This window comes from Microcebus murinus, chromosome 1, assembly GCF_040939455.1.
Source record: "Microcebus murinus isolate Inina chromosome 1, M.murinus_Inina_mat1.0, whole genome shotgun sequence".
Classification (NCBI taxonomy): Eukaryota; Metazoa; Chordata; class Mammalia; order Primates; family Cheirogaleidae; genus Microcebus; species Microcebus murinus.
The window spans coordinates 163,589,743-163,612,110 of record NC_134104.1 but is presented as its reverse complement, the minus strand read 5'-3'; the positions used below and the strand labels follow the sequence as shown (position 1 = coordinate 163,612,110).

General features: G+C 62.3%; 6 pseudogenes; all 6 read right to left on the bottom strand.

Annotated features, from left to right (window-relative positions):
* Positions 1 to 2,315: 2,315 nt before the first annotated feature.
* On the bottom strand, positions 2,316 to 2,434 carry LOC142874806 (uncharacterized; annotated as a pseudogene).
* A 3,887-nt stretch (positions 2,435 to 6,321) lies between these two features.
* On the bottom strand, positions 6,322 to 6,440 carry LOC142874794 (uncharacterized; annotated as a pseudogene).
* Positions 6,441 to 10,304: 3,864 nt separating this feature from the next.
* Positions 10,305 to 10,423, bottom strand: LOC142874804 (uncharacterized; annotated as a pseudogene).
* Positions 10,424 to 14,288: 3,865 nt separating this feature from the next.
* On the bottom strand, positions 14,289 to 14,407 carry LOC142874803 (uncharacterized; annotated as a pseudogene).
* Positions 14,408 to 18,277: 3,870 nt separating this feature from the next.
* On the bottom strand, positions 18,278 to 18,396 carry LOC142874698 (uncharacterized; annotated as a pseudogene).
* Positions 18,397 to 21,908: 3,512 nt separating this feature from the next.
* Positions 21,909 to 22,027, bottom strand: LOC142874687 (uncharacterized; annotated as a pseudogene).
* Between the last annotated feature and the right edge of the window lie 341 nt (positions 22,028 to 22,368).

The following is a 22,368-nucleotide window of genomic DNA, read 5'->3' as shown; positions in this document are numbered from 1 at the left end:
CTGGGGCTCTGCCCGACCCAGGGCTGAGAGATGCAACCTCCCAGCTCTGGGTCCCTGCAGGAAGTGTTGGCAAGCACAGGGCCAGTCCTCCAAAGGCCCAGGTGCAGGGAGCCCAGGCCAAGCAGCCTGTGGAAGAAGCCACATGCTGTGCCACCCCGGGGAACACGACTGCAGGCCACGGCCCTTCCCACCTCCTCCTCCTCCTCCTCCTCCTCCCACCCCGCCCTGCCCCCGCCCCTACCCCCACATGGCACAGGGCCCAGAGACACCTCAGACACTTGCTACCCAAAGTGCAAAGGGCATCAGTTGCTCCTCCAACCCCCCCCCAGCCCAGCAGACCGCGTTGTCCAGCCAGCCCCCGGGCCTCCCTGGGGTGCCCAGCACAAAAGTGCAGACACCCACCGGACCCTCAATCTCAGTTTTCGGATGTTTTTGCCACTCTAAGGACCCGCAGGCCAGCTGGGCCTTCTGGCAGGACAGAGAGCCCCGGAATCCGACGTGGAGAGCTGGGTGTATGTCCCCATGAGGAGGCGGTCCCCACCTCCGCGGCTATCCCCTTGCGGGGAGCGGCAGCCGCGGGGCCTCAGAGAAGTCACCAGGCTGGGCCCCCACGGCACAGCGGGAGCACGTCCCCCGCAGGCCGCTTAGCCACGGCGGCCAGCCGGCGGACGGTTGGGTTGCGCGAGACGCTGCGGCCGCCCTGCTACCGGGTTCCTGGGAGGGCGTCCTGGAACCAGCGTCCACACCAAGCCCTTGGAAGGCCCAGGCCACGGAGGAGCCCCGTCAGGCAGGGGCCGAGGACGGTGACGGCCCGGGCGGGGAGGAGCGTGTCAGGCAGGGGCAGAGGACGGTGACAGGTGATAGGCCGGGCGGGAAGGAGTCAGTCAGGCAGGGGCCGTGGAGGAGACGGGCTGGGTAAGGGTTAGGGTTAGTGTCAGGGCACAAGTCACAATCGCAAAGACCTGGAAGCCACCCGAGTGCCCATCGACCCACGAGTGGGTAAATAAAATGTGGCGCGTGGACACCACGGAGTGCTATTCGGCTATGAGGAGCAGCGGTGAGGGGGCACCTCTCGTGGTTCTCCTGGCCAGAGCTGGAACCCGTTCCAGTAAGCCAAGTATCCCAAGAATGGACACACGAGCACCACGTGCTCGCGCTCACCAGCAAATGGGTACGAACCGATGGACACCTAAGTGGACACAGAGGAATCACCTTCTTCGGGTGGGTGTCGGGCGGGTGGGGGGAGGGGATGGGCATACACATCCATTAGGAATGGGGTGGGTACGCACCCACTGGGGGATGGGCGCACTTGAAGCTCTGACCCGAGGGGGGAGGCTGGGAGAGGGCAACGCACCCGACCTTAACATTGGTGCCCCCACAATATGCTGGAACAACATGAGAGGTAAATGAATAAGAACACGGGGCGGGGGAGGGGGGCACGGGCAACACATGTCACCTTAACACTTGGACTCCCATCATCTGCTTGAAAAGAGAGAGAAAAGAAAATGCAATAATAGAGATAAGAGACACTTTTTTAAAAATAATGAATCCGGCCGGGCGCTGTGGCTCACGCCTGTAATCCTAGCTCTTGGGAGGCCGAGGCGGGCGGATTGCTCAAGGTCAGGAGTTCAAAACCAGCCTGAGCAAGAGCGAGACCCCGTCTCTACTATAAATAGAAAGAAATTAATTGGCCAACTGATATATATATAAAAAATTAGCGGGGCATGGTGGCGCATGCCTGCAGTCCCAGCTACCCGGGAGGCTGAGGCAGAAGGATCACTCGAGCCCAGGAGTTTGAAGTTGCTGTGAGCTAGGCTGACGCCACGGCACTCACTCTAGCCTGGGCAACAAACCGAGACTCTGTCTCAAAAAAAAAAAAAAAAAAAAAAATGAATCCGAAGAGAAAAGTAAAAGGAGGCCTGTGGAGCAGGTCTGGGTGTGACTCCGGATCCCCGAACATCAGGTGCCACCACCAAAGATTCCTACGTGTAGCCCATAGAACCCCAAAAGCAACGGGAGGAGTTCTGGTCACATACTCCCTCAAAATGACATCCTGGCCTTCTCTGGAACTCCCTCCCCTCTCAGACTCTCAAGGTTTCCTCCAGCGTGTCGGCTCCCACAGAGCAGACCTTTGGTCTGAGACCTGACTGTCCAGAAGCCACGCATGCTGCCGCATGGCGGCGGTGTCACGGCTCGGGACAAGAGGAGGCCCCACGGTGCGGGCTGGGGCGCCGAGGGTGGGGGTCACCCCCACCCCGGGCCGCCCCCGCACTCCCAGAAACGCGACAGAACCAGAGGCAAAAAAAAGAAGAAGAAGCCTACGGCACCCGGTATTCCCGGGCAGTCTCCCATCCAAGTTCTAACCAGGCCCGAGCCTGCTTAGCTTCCGAGACCAGACGGGATCGGGCGCGTTCGGGGTGGTGTGGCCGTGGACGGCGGAGGGCGCCCCTGCCCCGCTCAAGAAGCCGAGCCTCTCTGCGCTTCCCCGCCGCCTCCTCCCGCCCCAGGCCCCGCGCCGGGCCGGGCCTGTTGAGTTCGCCGCCGGCCGGGTCCCGCGGGCTCCGAGGGACGGGGGTGACAGGCGGGGCGGGCAGGGAGCGGCGGGCCGGGGTTGGGGGCTGTCTCTGTATACACACACACTCACACTCACACTCACTCACTCACTCACACTCACACAAGATGCGCCTCCACGGCTGGACCCGCCAAGGTGGAGACCTTCAAGCCCCCCTCCTCTCCTCGCCTGGCCTCCTTCACCTCCCCGCCCCCCACCCCCAGCGCGCCGGGGCCGCTGACTGCGCACGGGCGGGAGGGGCGGGGCGCTCGCCCTTTGACCCCAGCCAGGGGCGGCCCTCCCCCACAACCCCTTTCAGCTGCGCCCCCCACCCTGTGGCCTGGCGGCCGCCTATTCCCCCGGGCCAGGGCTGGGGCACAGCGCACGGGGGAGGGGAGCCAGTGTATGGGGCGTGTCTCTCTCTCTCTCTCTCTCTCTCTCTCTCTCTCTCTCTCTCTCTCTCTCTCTCTCTCTCTCTCGAGATGTGTCCCATGGGTGGGGTGGGGTGGCGTGGTTCGTGGGGCGCTGAAGAAATCAGTCCCCTCCATCTCCTCCCTCTGGAAAACACCCAAGCCCTTGGAGAACTGCCCGCACCGCTACCGTGGGGGCCGGGACCCTCCTCTGTGTCCTCCTGTGGCCCAGTCCAAGGGGCCTGGGCCTGGCCGGGGCTGCATTGGACCCCAACCACCCTGGCGTGTGGACTCGCCAAAAATCGGCGATTAGATATTGGATTCCAGCGTCATTGAGGTCATTTCACTAATGAGTGCACCGCAAAGAGTTTCCTAATCCATCTGTGAGGGTGGCAACTGAAAGAGAATTTTAGAGCTGACAGAATAGGCGAGGAAAGGCATAGGAGATTTCCACACCCAGTAAGGAAGCCTTTCCCGAAGTGGAAGAAAGAAAGGAGCAAACAGAGACACCGGTAGCCCGCCCGGATCAGAGTCTGCCCCTGAGAGAAAGTACCCTGACCAGGTTCACCAGTGGGTGGGTCGCGAGCTAGCGGCATTCAGAAGAGCGAGGCCCGCAGTCTGTGCAGAAGACACCTGCACTCGGGTGTGTGTGGCGGCACAATTCACAAGCAGCTCCAGATGTTAAACCAAGGAGAAGCCAGGGAGTTCCCAACGCCCCAGGTGTCCTCAGCCCACGACTGGCTGCTGTGGGAATGCGAAGCCCGGCTCCTTGTCTCAGAGCGGGGCAACCAGGAGGTGTGATGTCCACCCCGGGGTTCCCAGGAGGATCAGACTGAAGCTGGGACTTGGCCTGAAAGTGTCCCCTCGCATGGCCACCCCCTTCCCCTTCCTGCTCCTCTACTCCTGGTGCTCCTCCATCCAGGGGCCAGACCTTAAAGAGTCACCCGCAAGAGAATCCTGGTCCCAAAGGAGCCTTCTGGGGGACCCCTGCTGAGAGAGGTTGTGGGCATGGCCCGCTGGGGCTCTGCCCGACCCAGGGCTGAGAGATGCAACCTCCCAGCTCTGGGTCCCTGCAGGAAGTGTTGGCAAGCACAGGGCCAGTCCTCCAAAGGCCCAGGTGCAGGGAGCCCAGGCCAAGCAGCCTGTGGAAGAAGCCACATGCTGTGCCACCCCGGGGAACACGACTGCAGGCCACGGCCCTTCCCACCTCCTCCTCCTCCTCCTCCTCCTCCTCCTCCTCCTCCTCCTGCCACCCCGCCCCCGCCCCCACCCCCACATGGCACAGGGCCCAGAGACACCTCAGACACTTGCTACCCAAAGTGCAAAGGGCATCAGTTGCTCCTCCAACCCCCCCCCCAGCCCAGCAGACCGCGTTGTCCAGCCAGCCCCCGGGCCTCCCTGGGGTGCCCAGCACAAAAGTGCAGACACCCACCGGACCCTCAATCTCAGTTTTCGGATGTTTTTGCCACTCTAAGGACCCGCAGGCCACCTGGGCCTTCTGGCAGGACAGAGAGCCCCGGAATCCGATGTGGAGAGCTGGGTGTACGTCCCCATGAGGAGGCGGTCCCCACCTCCGCGGCTATCCCCTTGCGGGGAGCGGCAGCCGCGGGGCCTCAGAGAAGTCACCAGGCTGGGCCCCCACGGCACAGCGGGAGCACGTCCCCCGCAGGCCGCTTAGCCACGGCGGCCAGCCGGCGGACGGTTGGGTTGCGCGAGACGCTGCGGCCGCCCTGCTACCGGGTTCCTGGGAGGGCGTCCTGGAACCAGCGTCCACACCAAGCCCTTGGAAGGCCCAGGCGACGGAGGAGCCCCGTCAGGCAGGGGCCGAGGACGGTGACGGCCCGGGCGGGGAGGAGCGTGTCAGGCAGGGGCAGAGGACGGTGACAGGTGATAGGCCGGGCGGGAAGGAGTCAGTCAGGCAGGGGCCGTGGAGGAGACGGGCTGGGTAAGGGTTAGGGTTAGTGTCAGGGCACAAGTCACAATCGCAAAGACCTGGAAGCCACCCGAGTGCCCATCGACCCACGAGTGGGTAAATAAAATGTGGCGCGTGGACACCACGGAGTGCTATTCGGCTATGAGGAGCAGCGGTGAGGGGGCACCTCTCGTGGTTCTCCTGGCCAGAGCTGGAACCCGTTCCAGTAAGCCAAGTATCCCAAGAATGGACACACGAGCACCACGTGCTCGCGCTCACCAGCAAATGGGTACGAACCGATGGACACCTAAGTGGACACAGAGGAATCACCTTCTTCGGGTGGGTGTCGGGCGGGTGGGGGGAGGGGATGGGCATACACATCCATTAGGAATGGGGTGGGTACGCACCCACTGGGGGATGGGCGCACTTGAAGCTCTGACCCGAGGGGGGAGGCTGGGAGAGGGCAACGCACCCGACCTTAACATTGGTGCCCCCACAATATGCTGGAACAACATGAGAGGTAAATGAATAAGAACACGGGGCGGGGGAGGGGGGCACGGGCAACACATGTCACCTTAACACTTGGACTCCCATCATCTGCTTGAAAAGAGAGAGAAAAGAAAATGCAATAATAGAGATAAGAGACACTTTTTTAAAAATAATGAATCCGGCCGGGCGCTGTGGCTCACGCCTGTAATCCTAGCTCTTGGGAGGCCGAGGCGGGCGGATTGCTCAAGGTCAGGAGTTCAAAACCAGCCTGAGCAAGAGCGAGACCCCGTCTCTACTATAAATAGAAAGAAATTAATTGGCCAACTGATATATATATAAAAAATTAGCGGGGCATGGTGGCGCATGCCTGCAGTCCCAGCTACCCGGGAGGCTGAGGCAGAAGGATCACTCGAGCCCAGGAGTTTGAAGTTGCTGTGAGCTAGGCTGACGCCACGGCACTCACTCTAGCCTGGGCAACAAACCGAGACTCTGTCTCAAAAAAAAAAAAAAAAAAAATGAATCCGAAGAGAAAAGTAAAAGGAGGCCTGTGGAGCAGGTCTGGGTGTGACTCCGGATCCCCGAACATCAGGTGCCACCACCAAAGATTCCTACGTGTAGCCCATAGAACCCCAAAAGCAACGGGAGGAGTTCTGGTCACATACTCCCTCAAAATGACATCCTGGCCTTCTCTGGAACTCCCTCCCCTCTCAGACTCTCAAGGTTTCCTCCAGCGTGTCGGCTCCCACAGAGCAGACCTTTGGTCTGAGACCTGACTGTCCAGAAGCCACGCATGCTGCCGCGTGGCGGCGGTGTCACGGCTCGGGACAAGAGGAGGCCCCACGGTGCGGGCTGGGGCGCCAGGCACCGCGGCGGGCGCCGAGGGTGGGGGTCACCCCCACCCCGGGCCGCCCCCGCACTCCCAGAAACGCGACAGAACCAGAGGCAAAAAAAAAAGAAGAAGCCTACGGCACCCGGTATTCCCGGGCGGTCTCCCATCCAAGTTCTAACCAGGCCCGACCCTCCTTAGCTTCCGAGACCAGACGGGATCGGGCGCGTTCGGGGTGGTGTGGCCGTGGACGGCGGAGGGCGCCCCTGCCCCGCTCAAGAAGCCGAGCCTCTCTGCGCTTCCCCGCCGCCTCCTCCCGCCCCAGGCCCCGCGCCGGGCCGGGCCTGTTGAGTTCGCCGCCGGCCGGGTCCCGCGGGCTCCGAGGGACGGGGGTGACAGGCGGGGCGGGCAGGGAGCGGCGGGCCGGGGTTGGGGGCTGTCTCTGTATACACACACACTCACACTCACACTCACTCACTCACTCACACTCACACAAGATGCGCCTCCACGGCTGGACCCGCCAAGGTGGAGCCCTTCCAGCCCCCCTCCTCTCCTCGCCTGGCCTCCTTCACCTCCCCGCCCCCCACCCCCAGCGCGCCGGGGCCGCTGACTGCGCACGGGCGGGAGGGGCGGGGCGCTCGCCCTTTGACCCCAGCCAGGGGCGGCCCTCCCCCACAACCCCTTTCAGCTGCGCCCCCCACCCTGTGGCCTGGCGGCCGCCTATTCCCCCGGGCCAGGGCTGGGGCACAGCGCACGGGGGAGGGGAGCCAGTGTATGGGGCGTCTCTCTCTCTCTCTCTCTCTCTCTCTCTCTCTCTCTCTCTCTCTCTCTCTCTCTCTCTTTCTCTCTCTCTCTCTCTCGGGATGTGTCCCATGGGTGGGGTGGGGTGGCGTGGTTCGTGGGGCGCTGAAGAAATCAGTCCCCTCCATCTCCTCCCTCTGGAAAACACCCAAGCCCTTGGAGAACTGCCCGCACCGCTACCGTGGGGGCCGGGACCCTCCTCTGTGTCCTCCTGTGGCCCAGTCCAAGGGGCCTGGGCCTGGCCGGGGCTGCATTGGACCCCAACCACCCTGGCGTGTGGACTCGCCAAAAATCGGCGATTAGATATTGGATTCCAGCGTCATTGAGGTCATTTCACTAATGAGTGCACCGCAAAGAGTTTCCTAATCCATCTGTGAGGGTGGCAACTGAAAGAGAATTTTAGAGCTGACAGAATAGGCGAGGAAAGGCATAGGAGATTTCCACACCCAGTAAGGAAGCCTTTCCCGAAGTGGAAGAAAGAAAGGAGCAAACAGAGACACCGGTAGCCCGCCCGGATCAGAGTCTGCCCCTGAGAGAAAGTACCCTGACCAGGTTCACCAGTGGGTGGGTCGCGAGCTAGCGGCATTCAGAAGAGCGAGGCCCGCAGTCTGTGCAGAAGACACCTGCACTCGGGTGTGTGTGGCGGCACAATTCACAAGCAGCTCCAGATGTTAAACCAAGGAGAAGCCAGGGAGTTCCCAACGCCCCAGGTGTCCTCAGCCCACGACTGGCTGCTGTGGGAATGCGAAGCCCGGCTCCTTGTCTCAGAGCGGGGCAACCAGGAGGTGTGATGTCCACCCCGGGGTTCCCAGGAGGATCAGACTGAAGCTGGGACTTGGCCTGAAAGTGTCCCCTCGCATGGCCACCCCCTTCCCCTTCCTGCTCCTCTACTCCTGGTGCTCCTCCATCCAGGGGCCAGACCTTAAAGAGTCACCCGCAAGAGAATCCTGGTCCCAAAGGAGCCTTCTGGGGGACCCCTGCTGAGAGAGGTTGTGGGCATGGCCCGCTGGGGCTCTGCCCAACCCAGGGCTGAGAGATGCAACCTCCCAGCTCTGGGTCCCTGCAGGAAGTGTTGGCAAGCACAGGGCCAGTCCTCCAAAGGCCCAGGTGCAGGGAGCCCAGGCCAAGCAGCCTGTGGAAGAAGCCACATGCTGTGCCACCCCGGGGAACACGACTGCAGGCCACGGCCCTTCCCACCTCCTCCTCCTCCTCCTCCTCCTCCCACCCCGCCCCCGCCCCCGCCCCCACATGGCACAGGGCCCAGAGACACCTCAGACACTTGCTACCCAAAGTGCAAAGGGCATCAGTTGCTCCTCCAACCCCCCCCCAGCCCAGCAGACCGCGTTGTCCAGCCAGCCCCCGGGCCTCCCTGGGGTGCCCAGCACAAAAGTGCAGACACCCACCGGACCCTCAATCTCAGTTTTCGGATGTTTTTGCCACTCTAAGGACCCGCAGGCCACCTGGGCCTTCTGGCAGGACAGAGAGCCCCGGAATCCGATGTGGAGAGCTGGGTGTACGTCCCCATGAGGAGGCGGTCCCCACCTCCGCGGCTATCCCCTTGCGGGGAGCGGCAGCCGCGGGGCCTCAGAGAAGTCACCAGGCTGGGCCCCCACGGCACAGCGGGAGCACGTCCCCCGCAGGCCGCTTAGCCACGGCGGCCAGCCGGCGGACGGTTGGGTTGCGCGAGACGCTGCGGCCGCCCTGCTACCGGGTTCCTGGGAGGGCGTCCTGGAACCAGCGTCCACACCAAGCCCTTGGAAGGCCCAGGCCACGGAGGAGCCCCGTCAGGCAGGGGCCGAGGACGGTGACGGCCCGGGCGGGGAGGAGCGTGTCAGGCAGGGGCAGAGGACGGTGACAGGTGATAGGCCGGGCGGGAAGGAGTCAGTCAGGCAGGGGCCGTGGAGGAGACGGGCTGGGTAAGGGTTAGGGTTAGTGTCAGGGCACAAGTCACAATCGCAAAGACCTGGAAGCCACCCGAGTGCCCATCGACCCACGAGTGGGTAAATAAAATGTGGCGCGTGGACACCACGGAGTGCTATTCGGCTATGAGGAGCAGCGGTGAGGGGGCACCTCTCGTGGTTCTCCTGGCCAGAGCTGGAACCCGTTCCAGTAAGCCAAGTATCCCAAGAATGGACACACGAGCACCACGTGCTCGCGCTCACCAGCAAATGGGTACGAACCGATGGACACCTAAGTGGACACAGAGGAATCACCTTCTTCGGGTGGGTGTCGGGCGGGTGGGGGGAGGGGATGGGCATACACATCCATTAGGAATGGGGTGGGTACGCACCCACTGGGGGATGGGCGCACTTGAAGCTCTGACCCGAGGGGGGAGGCTGGGAGAGGGCAACGCACCCGACCTTAACATTGGTGCCCCCACAATATGCTGGAACAACATGAGAGGTAAATGAATAAGAACACGGGGCGGGGGAGGGGGGCACGGGCAACACATGTCACCTTAACACTTGGACTCCCATCATCTGCTTGAAAAGAGAGAGAAAAGAAAATGCAATAATAGAGATAAGAGACACTTTTTTAAAAATAATGAATCCGGCCGGGCGCTGTGGCTCACGCCTGTAATCCTAGCTCTTGGGAGGCCGAGGCGGGCGGATTGCTCAAGGTCAGGAGTTCAAAACCAGCCTGAGCAAGAGCGAGACCCCGTCTCTACTATAAATAGAAAGAAATTAATTGGCCAACTGATATATATGTAAAAAATTAGCGGGCCATGGTGGCGCATGCCTGCAGTCCCAGCTACCCGGGAGGCTGAGGCAGAAGGATCACTCGAGCCCAGGAGTTTGAAGTTGCTGTGAGCTAGGCTGACGCCACGGCACTCACTCTAGCCTGGGCAACAAACCGAGACTCTGTCTCAAAAAAAAAAAAAAAAAAAAAATGAATCCGAAGAGAAAAGTAAAAGGAGGCCTGTGGAGCAGGTCTGGGTGTGACTCCGGATCCCCGAACATCAGGTGCCACCACCAAAGATTCCTACGTGTAGCCCATAGAACCCCAAAAGCAACGGGAGGAGTTCTGGTCACATACTCCCTCAAAATGACATCCTGGCCTTCTCTGGAACTCCCTCCCCTCTCAGACTCTCAAGGTTTCCTCCAGCGTGTCGGCTCCCACAGAGCAGACCTTTGGTCTGAGACCTGACTGTCCAGAAGCCACGCATGCTGCCGCATGGCGGCGGTGTCACGGCTCGGGACAAGAGGAGGCCCCACGGTGCGGGCTGGGGCGCCGAGGGTGGGGGTCACCCCCACCCCGGGCCGCCCCCGCACTCCCAGAAACGCGACAGAACCAGAGGCAAAAAAAAGAAGAAGAAGCCTACGGCACCCGGTATTCCCGGGCAGTCTCCCATCCAAGTTCTAACCAGGCCCGAGCCTGCTTAGCTTCCGAGACCAGACGGGATCGGGCGCGTTCGGGGTGGTGTGGCCGTGGACGGCGGAGGGCGCCCCTGCCCCGCTCAAGAAGCCGAGCCTCTCTGCGCTTCCCCGCCGCCTCCTCCCGCCCCAGGCCCCGCGCCGGGCCGGGCCTGTTGAGTTCGCCGCCGGCCGGGTCCCGCGGGCTCCGAGGGACGGGGGTGACAGGCGGGGCGGGCAGGGAGCGGCGGGCCGGGGTTGGGGGCTGTCTCTGTATACACACACACTCACACTCACACTCACTCACTCACTCACACTCACACAAGATGCGCCTCCACGGCTGGACCCGCCAAGGTGGAGACCTTCAAGCCCCCCTCCTCTCCTCGCCTGGCCTCCTTCACCTCCCCGCCCCCCACCCCCAGCGCGCCGGGGCCGCTGACTGCGCACGGGCGGGAGGGGCAGGGCGCTCGCCCTTTGACACCAGCCAGGGGCGGCCCTCCCCCACAACCCCTTTCAGCTGCGCCCCCCACCCTGTGGCCTGGCGGCCGCCTATTCCCCCGGGCCAGGGCTGGGGCACAGCGCACGGGGGAGGGGAGCCAGTGTATGGGGCGTCTCTCTCTCTCTCTCTCTCTCTCTCTCTCTCTCTCTCTCTCTCTCTCTCTCTCTCTCTCTTTCTCTCTCTCTCTCTCTCGGGATGTGTCCCATGGGTGGGGTGGGGTGGCGTGGTTCGTGGGGCGCTGAAGAAATCAGTCCCCTCCATCTCCTCCCTCTGGAAAACACCCAAGCCCTTGGAGAACTGCCCGCACCGCTACCGTGGGGGCCGGGACCCTCCTCTGTGTCCTCCTGTGGCCCAGTCCAAGGGGCCTGGGCCTGGCCGGGGCTGCATTGGACCCCAACCACCCTGGCGTGTGGACTCGCCAAAAATCGGCGATTAGATATTGGATTCCAGCGTCATTGAGGTCATTTCACTAATGAGTGCACCGCAAAGAGTTTCCTAATCCATCTGTGAGGGTGGCAACTGAAAGAGAATTTTAGAGCTGACAGAATAGGCGAGGAAAGGCATAGGAGATTTCCACACCCAGTAAGGAAGCCTTTCCCGAAGTGGAAGAAAGAAAGGAGCAAACAGAGACACCGGTAGCCCGCCCGGATCAGAGTCTGCCCCTGAGAGAAAGTACCCTGACCAGGTTCACCAGTGGGTGGGTCGCGAGCTAGCGGCATTCAGAAGAGCGAGGCCCGCAGTCTGTGCAGAAGACACCTGCACTCGGGTGTGTGTGGCGGCACAATTCACAAGCAGCTCCAGATGTTAAACCAAGGAGAAGCCAGGGAGTTCCCAACGCCCCAGGTGTCCTCAGCCCACGACTGGCTGCTGTGGGAATGCGAAGCCCGGCTCCTTGTCTCAGAGCGGGGCAACCAGGAGGTGTGATGTCCACCCCGGGGTTCCCAGGAGGATCAGACTGAAGCTGGGACTTGGCCTGAAAGTGTCCCCTCGCATGGCCACCCCCTTCCCCTTCCTGCTCCTCTACTCCTGGTGCTCCTCCATCCAGGGGCCAGACCTTAAAGAGTCACCCGCAAGAGAATCCTGGTCCCAAAGGAGCCTTCTGGGGGACCCCTGCTGAGAGAGGTTGTGGGCATGGCCCGCTGGGGCTCTGCCCAACCCAGGGCTGAGAGATGCAACCTCCCAGCTCTGGGTCCCTGCAGGAAGTGTTGGCAAGCACAGGGCCAGTCCTCCAAAGGCCCAGGTGCAGGGAGCCCAGGCCAAGCAGCCTGTGGAAGAAGCCACATGCTGTGCCACCCCGGGGAACACGACTGCAGGCCACGGCCCTTCCCACCTCCTCCTCCTCCTCCTCCTCCTCCCACCCCGCCCCCGCCCCCGCCCCCACATGGCACAGGGCCCAGAGACACCTCAGACACTTGCTACCCAAAGTGCAAAGGGCATCAGTTGCTCCTCCAACCCCCCCCCAGCCCAGCAGACCGCGTTGTCCAGCCAGCCCCCGGGCCTCCCTGGGGTGCCCAGCACAAAAGTGCAGACACCCACCGGACCCTCAATCTCAGTTTTCGGATGTTTTTGCCACTCTAAGGACCCGCAGGCCACCTGGGCCTTCTGGCAGGACAGAGAGCCCCGGAATCCGATGTGGAGAGCTGGGTGTACGTCCCCATGAGGAGGCGGTCCCCACCTCCGCGGCTATCCCCTTGCGGGGAGCGGCAGCCGCGGGGCCTCAGAGAAGTCACCAGGCTGGGCCCCCACGGCACAGCGGGAGCACGTCCCCCGCAGGCCGCTTAGCCACGGCGGCCAGCCGGCGGACGGTTGGGTTGCGCGAGACGCTGCGGCCGCCCTGCTACCGGGTTCCTGGGAGGGCGTCCTGGAACCAGCGTCCACACCAAGCCCTTGGAAGGCCCAGGCCACGGAGGAGCCCCGTCAGGCAGGGGCCGAGGACGGTGACGGCCCGGGCGGGGAGGAGCGTGTCAGGCAGGGGCAGAGGACGGTGACAGGTGATAGGCCGGGCGGGAAGGAGTCAGTCAGGCAGGGGCCGTGGAGGAGACGGGCTGGGTAAGGGTTAGGGTTAGTGTCAGGGCACAAGTCACAATCGCAAAGACCTGGAAGCCACCCGAGTGCCCATCGACCCACGAGTGGGTAAATAAAATGTGGCGCGTGGACACCACGGAGTGCTATTCGGCTATGAGGAGCAGCGGTGAGGGGGCACCTCTCGTGGTTCTCCTGGCCAGAGCTGGAACCCGTTCCAGTAAGCCAAGTATCCCAAGAATGGACACACGAGCACCACGTGCTCGCGCTCACCAGCAAATGGGTACGAACCGATGGACACCTAAGTGGACACAGAGGAATCACCTTCTTCGGGTGGGTGTCGGGCGGGTGGGGGGAGGGGATGGGCATACACATCCATTAGGAATGGGGTGGGTACGCACCCACTGGGGGATGGGCGCACTTGAAGCTCTGACCCGAGGGGGGAGGCTGGGAGAGGGCAACGCACCCGACCTTAACATTGGTGCCCCCACAATATGCTGGAACAACATGAGAGGTAAATGAATAAGAACACGGGGCGGGGGAGGGGGGCACGGGCAACACATGTCACCTTAACACTTGGACTCCCATCATCTGCTTGAAAAGAGAGAGAAAAGAAAATGCAATAATAGAGATAAGAGACACTTTTTTAAAAATAATGAATCCGGCCGGGCGCTGTGGCTCACGCCTGTAATCCTAGCTCTTGGGAGGCCGAGGCGGGCGGATTGCTCAAGGTCAGGAGTTCAAAACCAGCCTGAGCAAGAGCGAGACCCCGTCTCTACTATAAATAGAAAGAAATTAATTGGCCAACTGATATATATGTAAAAAATTAGCGGGCCATGGTGGCGCATGCCTGCAGTCCCAGCTACCCGGGAGGCTGAGGCAGAAGGATCACTCGAGCCCAGGAGTTTGAAGTTGCTGTGAGCTAGGCTGACGCCACGGCACTCACTCTAGCCTGGGCAACAAACCGAGACTCTGTCTCAAAAAAAAAAAAAAAAAAAAATGAATCCGAAGAGAAAAGTAAAAGGAGGCCTGTGGAGCAGGTCTGGGTGTGACTCCGGATCCCCGAACATCAGGTGCCACCACCAAAGATTCCTACGTGTAGCCCATAGAACCCCAAAAGCAACGGGAGGAGTTCTGGTCACATACTCCCTCAAAATGACATCCTGGCCTTCTCTGGAACTCCCTCCCCTCTCAGACTCTCAAGGTTTCCTCCAGCGTGTCGGCTCCCACAGAGCAGACCTTTGGTCTGAGACCTGACTGTCCAGAAGCCACGCATGCTGCCGCATGGCGGCGGTGTCACGGCTCGGGACAAGAGGAGGCCCCACGGTGCGGGCTGGGGCGCCGAGGGTGGGGGTCACCCCCACCCCGGGCCGCCCCCGCACTCCCAGAAACGCGACAGAACCAGAGGCAAAAAAAAGAAGAAGAAGCCTACGGCACCCGGTATTCCCGGGCAGTCTCCCATCCAAGTTCTAACCAGGCCCGAGCCTGCTTAGCTTCCGAGACCAGACGGGATCGGGCGCGTTCGGGGTGGTGTGGCCGTGGACGGCGGAGGGCGCCCCTGCCCCGCTCAAGAAGCCGAGCCTCTCTGCGCTTCCCCGCCGCCTCCTCCCGCCCCAGGCCCCGCGCCGGGCCGGGCCTGTTGAGTTCGCCGCCGGCCGGGTCCCGCGGGCTCCGAGGGACGGGGGTGACAGGCGGGGCGGGCAGGGAGCGGCGGGCCGGGGTTGGGGGCTGTCTCTGTATACACACACACTCACACTCACACTCACTCACTCACTCACACTCACACAAGATGCGCCTCCACGGCTGGACCCGCCAAGGTGGAGACCTTCAAGCCCCCCTCCTCTCCTCGCCTGGCCTCCTTCACCTCCCCGCCCCCCACCCCCAGCGCGCCGGGGCCGCTGACTGCGCACGGGCGGGAGGGGCAGGGCGCTCGCCCTTTGACACCAGCCAGGGGCGGCCCTCCCCCACAACCCCTTTCAGCTGCGCCCCCCACCCTGTGGCCTGGCGGCCGCCTATTCCCCCGGGCCAGGGCTGGGGCACAGCGCACGGGGGAGGGGAGCCAGTGTATGGGGCGTGTCTCTCTCTCTCTCTCTCTCTCTCTCTCTCTCTCTCTCTCTCTCTCTCTCTCTCTCTCTCTCTCTCTCTCGGGATGTGTCCCATGGGTGGGGTGGGGTGGCGTGGTTCGTGGGGCGCTGAAGAAATCAGTCCCCTCCATCTCCTCCCTCTGGAAAACACCCAAGCCCTTGGAGAACTGCCCGCACCGCTACCGTGGGGGCCGGGACCCTCCTCTGTGTCCTCCTGTGGCCCAGTCCAAGGGGCCTGGGCCTGGCCGGGGCTGCATTGGACCCCAACCACCCTGGCGTGTGGACTCGCCAAAAATCGGCGATTAGATATTGGATTCCAGCGTCATTGAGGTCATTTCACTAATGAGTGCACCGCAAAGAGTTTCCTAATCCATCTGTGAGGGTGGCAACTGAAAGAGAATTTTAGAGCTGACAGAATAGGCGAGGAAAGGCATAGGAGATTTCCACACCCAGTAAGGAAGCCTTTCCCGAAGTGGAAGAAAGAAAGGAGCAAACAGAGACACCGGTAGCCCGCCCGGATCAGAGTCTGCCCCTGAGAGAAAGTACCCTGACCAGGTTCACCAGTGGGTGGGTCGCGAGCTAGCGGCATTCAGAAGAGCGAGGCCCGCAGTCTGTGCAGAAGACACCTGCACTCGGGTGTGTGTGGCGGCACAATTCACAAGCAGCTCCAGATGTTAAACCAAGGAGAAGCCAGGGAGTTCCCAACGCCCCAGGTGTCCTCAGCCCACGACTGGCTGCTGTGGGAATGCGAAGCCCGGCTCCTTGTCTCAGAGCGGGGCAACCAGGAGGTGTGATGTCCACCCCGGGGTTCCCAGGAGGATCAGACTGAAGCTGGGACTTGGCCTGAAAGTGTCCCCTCGCATGGCCACCCCCTTCCCCTTCCTGCTCCTCTACTCCTGGTGCTCCTCCATCCAGGGGCCAGACCTTAAAGAGTCACCCGCAAGAGAATCCTGGTCCCAAAGGAGCCTTCTGGGGGACCCCTGCTGAGAGAGGTTGTGGGCATGGCCCGCTGGGGCTCTGCCCGACCCAGGGCTGAGAGATGCAACCTCCCAGCTCTGGGTCCCTGCAGGAAGTGTTTTTAAGCACAGGGCCAGTCCTCCAAAGGCCCAGGTGCAGGGAGCCCAGGCCAAGCAGCCTGTGGAAGAAGCCACATGCTGTGCCACCCCGGGGAACACGACTGCAGGCCACGGCCCTTCCCACCTCCTCCTCCTCCTCCTCCTCCTCCTCCTCCCACCCCGCCCTGCCCCCGCCCCTACCCCCACATGGCACAGGGCCCAGAGACACCTCAGACACTTGCTACCCAAAGTGCAAAGGGCATCAGTTGCTCCTCCAACCCCCCCCCAGCCCAGCAGACCGCGTTGTCCAGCCAGCCCCCGGGCCTCCCTGGGGTGCCCAGCACAAAAGTGCAGACACCCACCGGACCCTCAATCTCAGTTTTCGGATGTTTTTGCCACTCTAAGGACCCGCAGGCCAGCTGGGCCTTCTGGCAGGACAGAGAGCCCCGGAATCCGACGTGGAGAGCTGGGTGTACGTCCCCATGAGGAGGCGGTCCCCACCTCCGCGGCTATCCCCTTGCAGGGAGCGGCAGCCGCGGGGCCTCAGAGAAGACACCAGGCTGGGCCCCCACGGCACAGCGGGAGCACGTCCCCCGCAGGCCGCTTAGCCACGGCGGCCAGCCGGCGGACGGTTGGGTTGCGCGAGACGCTGCGGCCGCCCTGCTACCGGGTTCCTGGGAGGGCGTCCTGGAACCAGCGTCCACACCAAGCCCTTGGAAGGCCCAGGCGACGGAGGAGCCCCGTCAGGCAGGGGCCGAGGACGGTGACGGCCCGGGCGGGGAGGAGCGTGTCAGGCAGGGGCAGAGGACGGTGACAGGTGATAGGCCGGGCGGGAAGGAGTCAGTCAGGCAGGGGCCGTGGAGGAGACGGGCTGGGTAAGGGTTAGGGTTAGTGTCAGGGCACAAGTCACAATCGCAAAGACCTGGAAGCCACCCGAGTGCCCATCGACCCACGAGTGGGTAAATAAAATGTGGCGCGTGGACACCACGGAGTGCTATTCGGCTATGAGGAGCAGCGGTGAGGGGGCACCTCTCGTGGTTCTCCTGGCCAGAGCTGGAACCCGTTCCAGTAAGCCAAGTATCCCAAGAATGGACACACGAGCACCACGTGCTCGCGCTCACCAGCAAATGGGTACGAACCGATGGACACCTAAGTGGACACAGAGGAATCACCTTCTTCGGGTGGGTGTCGGGCGGGTGGGGGGAGGGGATGGGCATACACATCCATTAGGAATGGGGTGGGTACGCACCCACTGGGGGATGGGCGCACTTGAAGCTCTGACCCGAGGGGGGAGGCTGGGAGAGGGCAACGCACCCGACCTTAACATTGGTGCCCCCACAATATGCTGGAACAACATGAGAGGTAAATGAATAAGAACACGGGGCGGGGGAGGGGGGCACGGGCAACACATGTCACCTTAACACTTGGACTCCCATCATCTGCTTGAAAAGAGAGAGAAAAGAAAATGCAATAATAGAGATAAGAGACACTTTTTTAAAAATAATGAATCCGGCCGGGCGCTGTGGCTCACGCCTGTAATCCTAGCTCTTGGGAGGCCGAGGCGGGCGGATTGCTCAAGGTCAGGAGTTCAAAACCAGCCTGAGCAAGAGCGAGACCCCGTCTCTACTATAAATAGAAAGAAATTAATTGGCCAACTGATATATATATAAAAAATTAGCGGGGCATGGTGGCGCATGCCTGCAGTCCCAGCTACCCGGGAGGCTGAGGCAGAAGGATCACTCGAGCCCAGGAGTTTGAAGTTGCTGTGAGCTAGGCTGACGCCACGGCACTCACTCTAGCCTGGGCAACAAACCGAGACTCTGTCTCAAAAAAAAAAAAAAAAAAAAAAATGAATCCGAAGAGAAAAGTAAAAGGAGGCCTGTGGAGCAGGTCTGGGTGTGACTCCGGATCCCCGAACATCAGGTGCCACCACCAAAGATTCCTACGTGTAGCCCATAGAACCCCAAAAGCAACGGGAGGAGTTCTGGTCACATACTCCCTCAAAATGACATCCTGGCCTTCTCTGGAACTCCCTCCCCTCTCAGACTCTCAAGGTTTCCTCCAGCGTGTCGGCTCCCACAGAGCAGACCTTTGGTCTGAGACCTGACTGTCCAGAAGCCACGCATGCTGCCGCATGGCGGCGGTGTCACGGCTCGGGACAAGAGGAGGCCCCACGGTGCGGGCTGGGGCGCCGAGGGTGGGGGTCACCCCCACCCCGGGCCGCCCCCGCACTCCCAGAAACGCGACAGAACCAGAGGCAAAAAAAAGAAGAAGAAGCCTACGGCACCCGGTATTCCCGGGCGGTCTCCCATCCAAGTTCTAACCAGGCCCGAGCCTGCTTAGCTTCCGAGACCAGACGGGATCGGGCGCGTTCGGGGTGGTGTGGCCGTGGACGGCGGAGGGCGCCCCTGCCCCGCTCAAGAAGCCGAGCCTCTCTGCGCTTCCCCGCCGCCTCCTCCCGCCCCAGGCCCCGCGCCGGGCCGGGCCTGTTGAGTTCGCCGCCGGCCGGGTCCCGCGGGCTCCGAGGGACGGGGGTGACAGGCGGGGCGGGCAGGGAGCGGCGGGCCGGGGTTGGGGGCTGTCTCTGTATACACACACACTCACACTCACACTCACTCACTCACTCACACTCACACAAGATGCGCCTCCACGGCTGGACCCGCCAAGGTGGAGCCCTTCCAGCCCCCCTCCTCTCCTCGCCTGGCCTCCTTCACCTCCCCGCCCCCCACCCCCAGCGCGCCGGGGCCGCTGACTGCGCACGGGCGGGAGGGGCGGGGCGCTCGCCCTTTGACCCCAGCCAGGGGCGGCCCTCCCCCACAACCCCTTTCAGCTGCGCCCCCCACCCTGTGGCCTGGCGGCCGCCTATTCCCCCGGGCCAGGGCTGGGGCACAGCGCACGGGGGAGGGGAGCCAGTGTATGGGGCGTCTCTCTCTCTCTCTCTCTCTCTCTCTCTCTCTCTCTCTCTCTCTCTCTCTCTCTCTCTCTCTCTCTCTCTCGGGATGTGTCCCATGGGTGGGGTGGGGTGGCGTGGTTCGTGGGGCGCTGAAGAAATCAGTCCCCTCCATCTCCTCCCTCTGGAAAACACCCAAGCCCTTGGAGAACTGCCCGCACCGCTACCATGGGGACCGGGACCCTCCTCTGTGTCCTCCTGTGGCCCAGTCCAAGGGGCCTGGGCCTGGCCGGGGCTGCATTGGACCCCAACCACCCTGGCGTGTGGACTCGCTAAAAATCGGCGATTACATATTGGATTCCAGCGTCATTGAGGTCATTTCACTAATGAGTGCACCGCAAAGAGTTTCCTAATCCATCTGTGAGGGTGGCAACCGAAAGAGAATTTTAGAGCTGACAGAATAGGCGAGGAAAGGCATAGGAGATTTCCACACCCAGTAAGGAAGCCTTTCCCGAAGTGGAAGAAAGAAAGGAGCAAACAGAGACACCGGTAGCCCGCCCGGATCAGAGTCTGCCCCTGAGAGAAAGTACCCTGACCAGGTTCACCCGCGGGTGGGTCGCGAGCTAGCGGCATTCAGAAGAGCGAGGCCCGCAGTCTGTGCAGAAGACACCTGCACTCGGGTGTGTGTGGCGGCACAATTCACAAGCAGCTCCAGATGTTAAACCAAGGAGAAGCCAGGGAGTTCCCAACGCCCCAGGTGTCCTCAGCCCACGACTGGCTGCTGTGGGAATGCGAAGCCCGGCTCCTTGTCTCAGAGCGGGGCAACCAGGAGGTGTGATGTCCACCCCGGGGTTCCCAGGAGGATCAGACTGAAGCTGGGACTTGGCCTGAAAGTGTCCCCTCGCATGGCCACCCCCTTCCCCTTCCTGCTCCTCTACTCCTGGTGCCCCTCCATCCAGGGGCCAGACCTTAAAGAGTCACCCGCAAGAGAATCCTGGTCCCAAAGGAGCCTTCTGGGGGACCCCTGCTGAGAGAGGTTGTGGGCATGGCCCGCTGGGGCTCTGCCCGACCCAGGGCTGAGAGATGCAACCTGCCAGCTCTGGGTCCCTGCAGGAAGTGTTGGCAAGCACAGGGCCAGTCCTCCAAAGGCCCAGGTGCAGGGAGCCCAGGCCAAGCAGCCTGTGGAAGAAGCCACATGCTGTGCCACCCCGGGGAACACGACTGCAGGCCACGGCCCTTCCCACCTCCTCCTCCACCTCCTCCTCCTCCTCCTCCTCCTCCCACCCCGCTCCCGCCCCCGCCCCCGCACCCACATGGCACAGGGCCCAGAGACACCTCAGACACTTGCTACCCAAAGTGCAAAGGGCATCAGTTGCTCCTCCAAACCCCCCCCAGCCCAGCAGACCGCGTTGTCCAGCCAGCCCCCGGGCCTCCCTGGGGTGCCCAGCACAAAAGTGCAGACACCCACCGGACCCTCAATCTCAGTTTTCGGATGTTTTTGCCACTCTAAGGACCCGCAGGCCAGCTGGGCCTTCTGGCAGGACAGAGAGCCCCGGAATCCGACGTGGAGAGCTGGGTATACGTCCCCATGAGGAGGCGGTCCCCACCTCCGCGGCTATCCCCTTGCGGGGAGCGGCAGCCGCGGGGCCTCAGAGAAGACACCAGGCTGGGCCCCCACGGCACAGCGGGAGCACGTCCCCCGCAGGCCACTTAGCGATGGCGGCCAGCCGGCGGACGGTTGGCTTGCGCGAGACGCTGCGGCCGCCCTGCTACCGGGTTCCTGGGAGGGCGTCCTGGAACCAGCGTCCACACCAAGCCCTTGGAAGGCCCAGGCGATGGAGGAGCCCCGTCAGGCAGGGGCCGAGGACGGTGACAGGTGACAGGTGACAGGCCGGGCGGGAAGGAGTCAGTCAGGCAGGGGCCGAGGAGGAGACGGGCTGGGTAAGGGTTAGGGTTAGAGTCAGGGCACAAGTCACAATCGCAAAGACCTGGAAGCGACCCGAGTGCCCATCGACCCACGAGTGCGTAAATAAAATGTGGCGCGTGGACACCACGGAGTGCTATTCGGCTAGGAGGAGCAGCGGTGAGGGGGCACCTCTCGTGGTTCTCCTGGCCAGAGCTGGAACCCGTTCCAGTAAGCCAAGTATCCCAAGAATGGACAAACGAGCACCACGTGCTCGCGCTCACCAGCAAATGGGTACGAACCGATGGACACCTAAGTGGACACAGAGGAATCACCTTCATCGGGTGGGTGTCGGGCGGGCGTGGGGAGGGGATGGGCATACACATCCATTAGGAATGGGGTGGGTACGCACCGACTGGGGGATGGGCGCAGTTGAAGCTCTGACCCGAGGGGGGAGGCGGGGAGAGGGCGGTGTACCCGACCTTAATATTGGTGCCCCCACAATACGCTGGAACCACATGAGAGGTAAATGAATAAAAATACAGGGGGGAGGGGGGCACGGGCAACACATGTCACCTTAATACTTGGACTCCCATCATCTGCTTGAAGAGAGAGAGAAAAGAAAATGCACTAATAGATATAAGAGACACTTTTTAAAAATAATGAATCCGAAGAGAAAAGTATAGAAGGCCTGTGGAGCAGGTCTGGGTGTGACTCCGGATGCCCCAACATCAGGTGCCACCACCAAAGATTCCTACGTGTAGCCCATAGAACCCCAAAAGCAACGGGATGAGTTCTGGTCACATACTCCCTCAAAAAGACATCCTGGCCTTCTTCTGCAACTCCCTCCCCTCTCAGACTCTCAAGGTTTCCTCCAGCGTGTCGGCTCCCACAGAGCAGACTTTTGGTCTGAGACCTGACAGTCCAGATGCAATGCATGCTGCCGCGTGGCGGCGGTGTCGCGGCTCGGGACAAGAGGAGGCCCCACGGTGCGGGCTGGGGCGCCAGGCACCACGACGGGCGCTGAGGGTGGGGGTGACCCCCAGCCAGGGCCTTCGCGGCGCTCCCAGAAAGGGGACAGAACAAGAGGCAAAAAAAAAAAAAAAAAAAAGAAGCCTACGGCACCCGGTATTCCCGGGCGGTCTCCCATCCAAGTTCTAACCAGGCCCGAGCCTGCTTAGCTTCCGAGACCAGACGGGATCGGGCGCGTTCGGGGTGGTGTGGCCGTGGACGGCGGAGGGCGCCCCTGCCCCGCTCAAGAAGCCGAGCCTCTCTGCGCTTCCCCGCCGCCTCCTCCCGCCCCAGGCCCCGCTTGGGTCGGACCTGTTGAGTTTGCCGGCGGGGTCTGGTGGGCTCCGAGGGACGGGGGTGACGGGCGGGGCGGGGCGGGCAGGGAGGGGCGGGCCGGGGTGGGGGGTGTCTCTCTACACACACAGACACACAGACAACACACACACACACACACAAGCTCACTCACACTCACTCACTCACTCACTCACTCACTCACACTCACTCAAGATGCGCCTCCATGTCTGGACTCGCCAAGGAGGAGACCTTCCAGCCCCCCTCCTCT